At 40.6% G+C, this 12,017-nt stretch overlaps 1 long non-coding RNA gene across 1 annotated transcript in view; it reads left to right on the forward strand.

Moving 5' to 3' along the window:
* The window catches only part of LOC144330273 (uncharacterized), a 77,492-nt gene extending 74,254 nt beyond the window's left edge, over positions 1 to 3,238 (forward strand). The window contains exons 3-4 of the long non-coding RNA XR_013396301.1: positions 81 to 136; positions 2,772 to 3,238. This is a non-coding gene — a long non-coding RNA (uncharacterized LOC144330273). The remainder of the gene's footprint in view (positions 1 to 80; positions 137 to 2,771) is intronic.
* Positions 3,239 to 12,017: the final 8,779 nt, after the last annotated feature.

Genomic DNA, 12,017 nt, shown 5'->3' on the forward strand with positions numbered 1-12,017 from the left:
AGAGTATGCTTTTTCTATAGATGGTTTATTAGATGACTTGCAATGAAATCGAACACAGGACTCTTCTTTAACCCCTTCAGGAACCTGATGAAACGCCTGGTCTAACAGAAGGAGGCAGAGAAAGTTATGAAGAGGGGTATGTGAGCTTCTGTGCTACTTATTCTTGGTCCTGCAATATGGTCAGTGAAGCACCCTGAGCGCTCACCCTTTCCCAGGGCTATAAAGCAAATTGGATGAATGAGTGTGATTTGGAGGAGAAGGAAACTGCAGTTATCACTGCTTTACCTTGACCTCTGCCTGGAGACAAGGCTGAGAGGGTGACTACAAAATTAGAGTGACAACTAACATATGCTGGATACATGTCCTGGGCCCGGATGATGCCAGGTATTTTACAGTGGGTCACTCCTCACAACAACCCTATGAGCAGCAGTCTCTTCCTTAAGATTTTGAGGGGGCCCAGTAATCACTACCCCTCTTCACCCCCTTCATTCTCAAAAAATTAAGATATAAGACAAAGGAGTAACAGATGAAGATATTATAATATCACCCCTATTACTGATAAAGTCTCTCTTACAGTGCTGGTGGGAGCATAAATCGATATATCTATTTTGGAAAACTAAACCTGAACATACGCATTCTCTATGCCCCAGCAATTCCACTCACAGAAATATACCCAATAAAATGTGTATGCAATATACCCAATAAAATGTCGCTCACCAAACGACATGTACTAGAATGCTCATAGGAGCACTCTTTGTAAAACTGGAAAATACCCATGTGTCCAGCAGCAGTAGAAGGGATCAATAAATCTTGGTATACTCACACAATAGATTATTATATAGCAATAAGAATGATCAAACCGTCACTACAGGCAACAATATAGATGAATATGACAAATGTAACATATAGGCAAAGAAACCAGATGCAGAAAAGCATGAACTGTATGATTTCATTTATGCAAAGTACAAAAGTAGGAAAATGAATTGGGTTTTAGAAGTCAGTTCAAGATAGTTGTTGCCCTTGGGTGGGGACAGTGATTGAGAGGGAGCAGGCAGGAGACTTTGGGGACTAGCAATATTATTTTTCTTGAAATGAGTACTAGTTACTTGGGTGTGTTTGGTTGTGGAAATTATGGAGCGATACACAAGCAGTAAGCATCTTTACCATATATATAGTACTTCAATTTTAAAAATTTAAAAATCCTCTCTTGATCCCATCTTCCCATCCAACTACCACTATCTCTCCTCTTCCCTGTAAAGCAAATGTTTTTGAATGGAGTGTCTTTGTTTGCTGTGTCCAATGTCTGCATTCTCTCTTGAACCCAGTCCAGCAAACCTTTTGCTCTAGATTCTAAAAAGCTGGTCTTATAAAGATCAGTGATGACTTGCATATGGCTAAACTCAATGGTCAGCTTGCCTCATTGGACTTACCAGCAGCATTCCATACAGACTATCACTGTCTGCATATTCTCTTAGTTTCTGTACGCACTATCCATCACTAGGTGAACTCACGGAGCCTCACGGCTTTAAATGCCATGTCTGTACTGATGACTGTCTCATTTATATTTTCAGCCCAAATCTCTCCTTAGCACATCAGACTTGTGCATTAAATTGCCCACTCAACATCTCAAACATAATATATTCCAAACAGATGTCCTGATATCCTCCAAACCTGCCCTTCCCACATTCTCCTCCTTCTTATTAAGCTTCTCACATCTACTCCGTCTTTCCAGTTGTGTAGCACCCAAACCTTGGAATAACTCTGAACTCCTCTTTTTTTTTTTTCTCATACAATGCATCTAATCCATTAACCAGACCTGTTGATTCTACCTTCAAAATATATCCAGAATTTACCCACTTCTTGCTGCTTAGATTGCCACCATCCTGGTCCAATCCACCTTCCTCTCTTGCCTGGGTTATCTCAATAACCTTCTAGATGCTTCTTCCCTGCCCCTCACTGCTCTGCCCCTTGCCTCTGCCCTTGCTGCCCCACAATCTATTTCCTCCAAAGAGTGATCCCAGTAAACAATAATCCAAATCATGTCATTTGTCTGCTCCAAACCCTTCTAATATTTTCCATCTCACTCAGAAGAAATGGCAGTTCCAGGCTGTGAACTTTAAGACTCTGTATGATCTGACCTCACATTGGCTTTCAAACCTCATCTTGCACACTTCTTTCCCGGTGTACTCTGCTTTTGCCGCACTGGGATTTTTATGGGTCCCTGGACACTCCGGGCATTTCCCTTGGCTCAGGGCATTTGCATTGGCTGTCTCCGCTCACTGGAGTTCTCTTTCCCTGCTATACACATGGTTTTCTCTCTCATTTCCGTCAGGTCTTTCTTTACTCAAATGACATACTTTTTAAAAGAGGATTTCTATCTAAAATTTTATACACACATCTCTGTATCCCCCTTCCCGGCATATTTTGTTTTCTCCTTGGCCCTTATCACAGTCATGTGTGTATTTGTTCATGTATTTATTGACTGAGCGACTGATTTTTTTTCTCTCCCAGTAAGCTGCAAACTCTGTGAAGACAGGGATATTTTTCCCATTTTTGCCCCATCATGCTGCAAGCCCAAGATACAATTAGAACACATCCGATTCACTGTCCATCTACCTGTGGCATTTCAACCATGACCACAAACCAAATCACTCTCCCTGTATCACATTCCCTGAGAAACTTTGTTTTCTCCCACAGGAAAGATTTGTTTATTTTTCTGATTCAATCAAATGTACCACTAGTTTCTGCAGGATTATTTGTACCTCTTTCAGGATCCTGAAGAATTTGCTCCTGGGCCGTGAAGATGGGAAGCTGAGTCAGAGTGCATTTCTTCACCCAATCCCACAGCCACACATGCCTGCTCACTCACGGGATCTTCCCACTCTCCTTGGGAAGGCTTCCGAGCTGCTTCCTCAGGATGTCCTGTGATCGCAGCCTGACCTGTCAAAGCCATGCGAATGCCATCTGTTCAGTTATATAACTTGAGATCTGGGAAGAATTCTCAGCATAAGATTTGCTGCCCAAATCGAATCATTTTCAGAAAGGAGATTAAATATTCTTTGCTGGGAAAAGGAGAAATAACCAGACAAATTAACATTTCACTGAGTATAAACAAACCTTTGTCCAAAATACACAAATGAAAATGACAAATTTGCTTCACTAATATTTGCTTGCATTAAAAATATACACAGGACTATGGATCAATATCTTAAGTGCAAAATAAATTCTTAATTGGGAACATGGAATTATTAATTTAACCAATCTTAATTTTGTTTAGATCATTAGCCTGCAGTATAATGCCCCAAGCAGAATTTGGGGTGAGGGTCTTGGTGGGGGAAGAGGAAGTGCTCATTACTACAGACTTGACAAGATTCTTAACACTACAGAATGATTTTTCTTTCATGGGAGGGGAAGATATCTGGCCCACCAGCAGTCAGACAGAAACCCTGACTTGTGATTTTAACATTACCTTATGTGACCCATGGTCACCTTGTATGACCAAACAAAACCATTTATGAAATAGCTGCCTGGAGTTAAGGATTTAAATGGTAACTTTGTAGACTAGGTTTTCTCTTGTCATCTAATTTATTCACCTTAATGCTTGTTTCTTTGCCCTTATTCTTACTTGTCTTCGAGTATAATATCCTGAGAATTTATGTTGAACAGCACTAATTTTTTCACATGGAGCTAGCACATGTTTATGACTAGTACAAGTTTATGACTACAAAAAACAGAGATTTTGTCATCTTAAACTGAATTTACTGGGAATAAAATCAGTCAATACAGAAAAGTATAACAAAGGAAATAAAAATCACCACAACTCCTACTACCCGAAGATTATATGGTTAAAGTGTTTCATATATTCTTCTGTAATTTTTACACATATATGTTTTTAAATAAAAATTAACCCTACCTATAAACCAAACAATATTATTTAACTAACAAGAGAAGAATAAATTATATTTTTGGTTGGCTATATAACAAAGAGAATCCAGCCATTCAGAAAAAACAGGGTAAGACAAGGAAGGAAGCCAAATAGATGGGCTGCAATGGAAGTTCACCCAGAATGAATGAATGAATGAATGAATGAATTAATGAGGAGCTATTTTACTGACTGTGGTCAGTCAGGGAACACCTATTAGAAAAAGCAGCATTTGGCCAGGCGCAGTGGCTCACACCTGTAATCCCAGCATTTTGGGAGGCTGAGGCGGGCAGATCACCTGAGGTCAGGAGTTCGAGACCAGCCTGGCCAACATGGTGAAACCCCGTCTCTACTAAAAATACAAAAATTAGCCAGGTGTGGTGGCACACACCTGTAATCCCAGCTACTCGGGAGGCTGAGGCAGGAGAATTGCTTGAACCCAGGAGGCAGAGGTTGCAGTGAGCTGAGATTGCACCATTGCACTCCAGCCTGGTCAACAGAGCCACACTCCGTCTAAAAAGAAAAAAGAAAGAAAGAAAGAAAGAAAGAAAGAAAGAAAGAAAGAAAGAAAGAAAGAAAGAAAGAAAGAAAGAAAGAAAGAAAGAAAGAAAGAGAAAAGGAAAAACAGCCTTTGAGTAGCGGCCAGTGAGCCATGGAACTCTGTAAGGATCTGGGGAAAACTTATCTATCCGGTTGGAGGTAACCGCAAGTGTGAAGGTACTGAGACAGGAATGAACTCAGTGAACTGGTGGAACAGAACAGCATGGAGGCCCGGGGAGCTAACACAGGATGAGGCAATGGAGAACGGCAGGAGGGGACATGGCAGAGGCGGGTTTTTCCTTTTCCAGTTTTCTTCAGTTCTTCTGATTGCCTCAGGAGAAAAGTCTTAGTTTGATGTTAGCACATATTTAACACTTCGGGTGTTCACTACTCTATTTTTCAACAAAAAGATAGCAGATTTTGGGATCACAGCCTTCTGAGATGATGGTATTTAACTAAAATATAATAGCATTGGTCTTTATTTTCTTTATTTTCACAATTACTGTCTTTTCTTTTTTGATGTAGTGTCTCACTCTGTTGCCCAGGCTGAGTGCAGTGGCGCTATCGCAGCTCACTACAGCCTCTAACTCCTGGACTCAGGAGGTGGGATCCTCCCCCGTCAGCTCCTCAAGTAGCTGGGACTGTAGGCATACAGCACCACATCCGGCTAATTTTTTATTTTTTGTAGAGATGGGGTCTTGCTGTGTTGCCCAGGCTGGTCTCATACTTCTGGGCTCAAGTGATCCTCCCACCTTGGCTTCCCAAAGTGCTGGTATTACAGACACGATCCACCACAATCAGCACACAATTACTATCTGTTTATAGCGAGTGATGCTGGTTTCCTATTTACAGGAGTGATAAAGTCTTTTTTAAAACAAATGTATTTAAGTTTCAAATTAAATCATCTTAAAGAAAAATATGACATAAGAAATGTAAAAAAGTGGTACATGATCAGAAGTGGCAAAAATCCTAAAAGTAATTGGCAAATGACTTAAGTTTGGGAAACACAGTTCTAATCCATCCCACCTATACCTGGACACCCTAAAGACGAATCCAAACCTATTAGAGACTTATTCCTGCTTTCTAAGATGATCACAACCTAGTTAATCTAGTTATAAATTAATCTGGATCACTAGTCAGTGATACTCCCGCCCTCAAGTAAAATGGCTGCTTTTTGAGAGCTTTAATTCAGATTCTGTTTAGAAGAAATAACAGGTATCATGGTTAGTACAAGGATTGGTCAGAGAGCTATATCTTGCCTGTTAACCACATAGATTCTGGCAATGATTTCCCATTTATATCATCTAGGTGGTTTTACTGGTTGTTCCCCTAGTTGTTTCTCTTTTTTTTGTTTGTTTGTTTGTGTTTTTTTTTAGACAGAGTACCACTCTGTCACCCAGGCTGGAGTGCAATGGTGCGACTTCAGCTCACCGCAACCTCCGCCTCCTGGGTTCAAGCTATTCTCCTGCCTCAGCCTCCAGAGAAGCTGGGATTACAGGCACCTGCCACCACATCTGGCTACGTCTGGCTAATTTTTTGTATTTTTAGCAGAGACGGGGTTTTACCACGTTGGCCAGGCTGGTCTCAAACTTCTGACCTCAGGTAATCCACCCACCTCAGCCTCCCAAAGTGCTGGGATTACAGGCCTGAGCTACCACGCCCGGCCCTCAGTTGTTTCTTAATTTGCCTGCTAGTTTGTTTTTGATATGATACTAATCGAAATGGAGGTCCTTAAATGAACTTCTTTCATGAACAAAAACATTAGTTTTGGCAGTGATGGCTTACAAGAGTGTGTTCTATAATACCTACTTTGCAGATGCAATTTGAATTCTTCAATACGAAATATTTGGATTTCTTTTTCCTGAAATTCTTTCTAATGAGATTTTTGTGGATTTTTTTTTTTTTTTTTTTTTTTGAGACAATGTCTCACTGTTGCCTACCCTGGAGTGCAGTGGCACAATCATGGCTCTCTGCCGCCTCAAATTCCTGGGCTCAAATGATCCTCTTGCCTCAGCCTCCCACCTCAGCCTCCTGCCTCAGCCTCCTGAGTACCTGGGACTACAGGTAAGTGCCACCACCCAGCTAATCTTTTATTTTTTGTAGAGACAAAGTCTCACTATGTTACCCAGGCTGGTCTCAAACTCCTGAACTCAAGCAATCCTCCCATCTTGGCCTTCCAAAGTTCTAATGAGATTTAAGCAAGGAGATGGATGGAAGTTGCTTTGTATTACTGATGTTCTCAGAAAAAAGAAAATCAAATCTGAACACAGCTGTTGCAAGTACAGGTGCAGACTGATTACTAGCAAGTTAGATGGCCCAACACCATATTCATCTAAATGTAAATATTTTGCTTGTTTTTCAGTGACTTGTAGAAGAGTGATTCTGGAAAATACTGCCCCTACATTCAAATGGGAGAAAGCCTCCCTTGTACCAAATTTGCAATCATTACAAAACTGTTGATATAATCTTAACAATCAGAAGAGAAGTTGGTTACTCATTTAAATTACTGGTAAGATTTTTGTAAGCCCTGTGACAAAACACATGAAGTGATGAAAAATTCTTCCCCCGCAGAAAGAAAAGAAAAAGCCCTGGAGGATCCAGGTCTAGCCTCAACTCTGTCAACTACTCCAGTACCTATTAACCTTGAAGAGCTACCTAGTTTCTGCAGGCTCAGATTTTTTAACTCTAGAATGAGAGGAATACATTAGACTCCCTTTGGGATAAAAATGCAGTGTTTTGGCCTGGTACGGTGGCTTATGAATCTGTAATCCCAGCACTTTGCGAGGCTGAGGCAGGTGAATTACTTGAGGCCAGATGTTCGAGACCAGCCTGGCCAACATGGCGAAACCCCATCTCCACTAAAAATACAAAAATTAGCTGGGCATGGTGGTGCACGACTGTAATCCCATCTACTTGGGAGGCTGAGGCAGCAGAATCACTTGAACCCAGGAGGTAGAGGTTGCAGTAAGCTGAGATCGCACCACTGCACTGCAGCTTGGGGGACAGAGCAAGACTCTGTCTCAAAACAAAACAAAACAAAACAAAACAAAAATGCAGTGTTTTCACAAAATAGCATCAACAGAAAAAATTACCAAAGTTAATAAATTGGCACTACATAAATAGGATATCTGCATTAAAAATGTAAAGGATTTTCTGAATGACCAAGCAATTAAATTATAGAAAACTGCAAGCACAAACAAATACACTTGTTAGAAAAAGTGTAATTATAGGAAAGTGCTAAATTACATTTGGACATTGAAAAGCCATGAAATGATTCAGGCAGACAAAAATAAAATATATGAAATAAGAAGCACACAACAGTTGTGATGTAGCCATAGGCCTGCCCAACTTGTTGGACCAAAGAAGGAAAAAAATTACTATATAATAAATGATTTGTCTTTTCCATTCCTAAAATATGCACAACTGTCTGGATCATTGTGATATGAATATAATGCCAGGTTATCGCAAATGGGATCAATGCATAGCTGTTAGAAGGGAATTGTGAAATCTCCAGCTCTGAGCTCTTCTTCTGGAAGGGTGGAGAGAGAACAACAGCCAGTTTATGAAACCATTAGGAAGTATTTATAGGTCCATGCTTATATCATTTCATAATAACTTACATGTTATTGTCTGCTTGTATATTGTGTGATCTAAGAACAATTTCCAAATTAAAATATTGTAATTGTTCCCATTAAGTTTATCCTGACAGATCTTCTTTTTTTGGGGGGGGCGCTGGGGGACAAGATCTTGATCTGTCACCCAGATGCAGTGGTGGCACAATCAGGGTTCATTGCAGACTCAATATCCTAGACTCAAGTGATCCTTCCCCCTCAGCCTCATGAGTAGCTGGGACTATAGGCATGTGCCACCACACCTAGCTAATTTTTTTTTTTTTTTTGAGATAAGATCTTATTATGTTGCCCAGGCTGGTCTTGAACTCCTAGGCTCAAGTGACCCTCCTGCCTTACCCTCCCAAAGTGCTGGGATTACAGGTGTGAGCCGCCATGTATCCTGACAAATCTTTCTTTTTACTGCTCCTTTAAGTGGGACCTGTCTTTGACCCAATACTCTGAACCAATATATTCACCTGAGAGAGAGAAAAGAAACTGTATTACAAATAAAGCAAAACTGGAACAAGAAGCCTTGGTCACATTTGTTGAAGACTAGCATAATGCTGGCTAGTCTGGCCAGATGTCTGAGAATGGATTAAATGGCTTTCTGCAGTTCTTTTTAGGATCAAGATGTTATAAAAAGCTTTAGTATTTGATACATTTCAAGGGAGAAAAGGCTGCGTTTACTTATTTTTAAATGCTGTGTGTCTTTGTACTTAGGTGAATACATGTGAGTATATTTTAAATTAAATTCCTTTCAACTATTTCAACTATTTTTACAGACATCATTTACTGAGAGGACAAATGGGTAATATAAAAAAAACTGCCATGGGTGGAGGTGAAATGTTGTAACTTACAGGCAGTAATTTATCTTTCTACTGGCATATCAGGATATGGTGATGACTACACTTGTTGCTCAAATTATTTCCTAGTAACAACCTCAAAGGAAACCATGTTGAATCTGAAATCATCTTGCATTTGAAAGCCTGTTTGGCCTTCTTACAGATCACATTTTCAAAGAGGTCAGAAGTCAATGTATATGGAGAATTTCAGACACTGTACCGCCTACCACAGGGATTACACTCAGAGGCCTAAACATGTCACAGGAAAAGTTGTTAGACTGTTTAAAGAAAATCAGCGGCCAGGCAAGGTGGCTCATGCCTGTAATCCCAGAACTTCCAGAGGCCAAGGCAGGCGAATCACTTGAGGTCAGACGTTCGACATCAGCCTAGCCAACATGGTGAAACCCCGTCTCTACTAAAAATCCAAAAATAAGCCGGGCATGGTGGTGGCGCATGCCTGTAATCTCAGCTACTCAGGAGACTGAGGCAGGAGAATCGCTTGAACTCGGGAGGCGGAGGTTGCAGTGAGCTGAGATCGTGTCACTGCACTCCAGCCTGGATGACAGTGAGACTCTGTCAAAGAAAAAAAGAAAAAAAAAGGTAAAAAAAAAAAAAAGAGAAGAAAATCAACTGGAAGAGGGTAAAGGGAAGCAAAATCTCTTTGCAACATTGGGAAGTGAATTTGCACAAAGGACATTCCAAAACGTCCATGAAGTTGACTGGGAAAAAAAAACAAAAAAGAAATACAAATGTAAAGTTTAAAGGAGCCCATGAACCTAAGGAAACAGATACTAGGGATTTTTGAGCTGAATACAAAACCTCTAAGAAGCAAAAGAAAAAAATATTTTTGCCAAGAGGCATCCTTTCTACATCTAAAACAAAACCCACAAATACCCATGAGTAATATCATACAGGTTATGAAGTTCCCATGCAAAACCAGCAACATTTTCATATACCAGAATTGCTGGAACAGTTGCAGATATTCCTTTAAAAACAATCTGACTGTGTAACAGCTCTGAAACACAAAGCTAGGCCACAAAACTACATTTCACCACATATATCAATTTTCTTGAACCCTCTCACTATCAGATTTGGCCAACTTTTAAAGTTCCAAAGTTAGTAAAGAGACTGTGAATCAGACACTAAAATATGTTCTACTTTGTACTGCAGCAATGCCATATTTAAGAAAAATATGAAAATGAATCAAAAAGCAAACAAGATTGTGGAATTCCCTGATATTATATTGTATTTCAGCAGCAGCCTCTGTATTACACACTGGAATAGCTTAAATGTATCTTTTTCAATTAATTTCCCTTTTTTTCCAGAAGAATAAAGAAGTATATTTATTACAGTAAATAAAGTTGGCATTGCTCATATTAAACAAACAGGATGTCTGAACTGTATGCATTAAAAGATTTCAGAATCACAAGAAAGCAAATTACACATATTAGTGCTCATGCTTTCAGAAAGAATGGAAGACTTCGAAAGTACTAAATTACACGTAGGTACTAGAACGAAAAAAATGACAAGATAGGGTGTAATTGGTGGTGAGGGTTGGAACTTTTTCTCACTTAAAATACATTGGGCTCATTTGTGTGTGCAATGCATCAGTCCCTAATGCAAGAAAGAAAAGCCATGAATATGGACAGAATCAAAGTCTTCTCCAAATGGAAGATCCAAATCAGAACCCTTGAGGAGGTTTGCCTCAGCACCCGCTGTAGAAGTGGTTGGCACACACACAACCAGACACAAGGTAACATGGTAGAGCAGTGTCGAGAAGAGGATCTACAGTGGTCTCCACTGTCCTGGCGGTGACCTCCTCCTCTGACTGTTCTGTGTGTAACGGGACTGACTTGCGCATGCGGTTCAGGAAACCAAAGGTCTGGTTTGCTATCCTCTGATCTTGTAGGTCATGTGATTGGACAAGCTCATTTGCCCCTGGGTGGATGGTGTTCAGTGACCCACCTTGCTGAGTCATGCTAAACCTGTTCAGCCTGTAGCCTTAGTTCTTTAATGAAAGTGCCCTTAGTTGCATTTAGAAGCACTGACCTGCCCTCTCCCTTCTTTGTTCTGTGTCTCAATGTCATTGACACAGGACGGGGTTCCACACAGGATGTGATTCATATGAGCCAATCTCGAGTAGGTTTCTTGTGGTTTTTAGTTTTGTTTTAGTCAAAAGAAGGGAAACTTAACCATTTCCAACAGGTTTGGTGAAGGTAAAAGCATTTCTCTCATTTTTCTGTCCATGCAAAAGTGCATACTGGGAGACCGCAAAAGCCAAGGCGATTTGTGGGCCTATTCCTCCATTTCTCCCACCAGGTGTGGGAAAGAAGCAGAAATTTCTGGCTTTGAATGGATTCTACAGATCCCTGAGTAGAATAAATTTCTAATTGTTAAAAAGACCTCAAACTTGGCCAGGTGCGGTGGCTCATGCCTGTAATTCCAGCACTTTGGGAGGCCGAGGTGGGCGGATCACCTGAGGTTAGGAGTTCGAAACCGCCTGACCAATATGGAGAAACCCCGTCTCCACTAAAAATACAAAATTAGCTGGGCGTGGTGGTGGTCGTCTGTAATCCCAGCTTCTTGGGAGGATGAGGCAGGAGAATCGCTTGAACCCAGGAGGCGGAGGTTGCGGTGAGCCCAGATCATGCCATCACATTCCAGCCTGGGCAACAAGAGCGAAACTCCGTCTGGAAGAAAAAAAAAAAACACGCGCAAACTTGTGAGGACCTTTAGAGTTGACCAAACGCTTTCACATTAGTAATTTCATTTGTGCCACACAGCTTGCCCATGAGATAAGTCAGGGTTGGCCTCCTCTTTATATGAGTTGATATTTTTAAAAATTGGAATATACCGTAATATGTGTCCTGTATAAGTGATGTTCATTGTACAAGTAATTTTCATTATTCCCCACTAGTGTAGATAAGGGAGGAAAATCTGTGACAGAGGCCATACTCCAGCCCCCAAAAATACATACTTCACCCTACCCCAGAATATATGGAAGAATATGTTCAAGAGAAAGTGACTGCTCACACCTTATTTTAATTTTTCTAAAACAGGAAGCAGGCAGAACAGCGGGGAAAAGGGAAGCTAACGCCTTCC

This window comes from Macaca mulatta, chromosome 7 (genome assembly GCF_049350105.2).
Source record: "Macaca mulatta isolate MMU2019108-1 chromosome 7, T2T-MMU8v2.0, whole genome shotgun sequence".
NCBI classification, from domain to species: Eukaryota; Metazoa; Chordata; class Mammalia; order Primates; family Cercopithecidae; genus Macaca; species Macaca mulatta.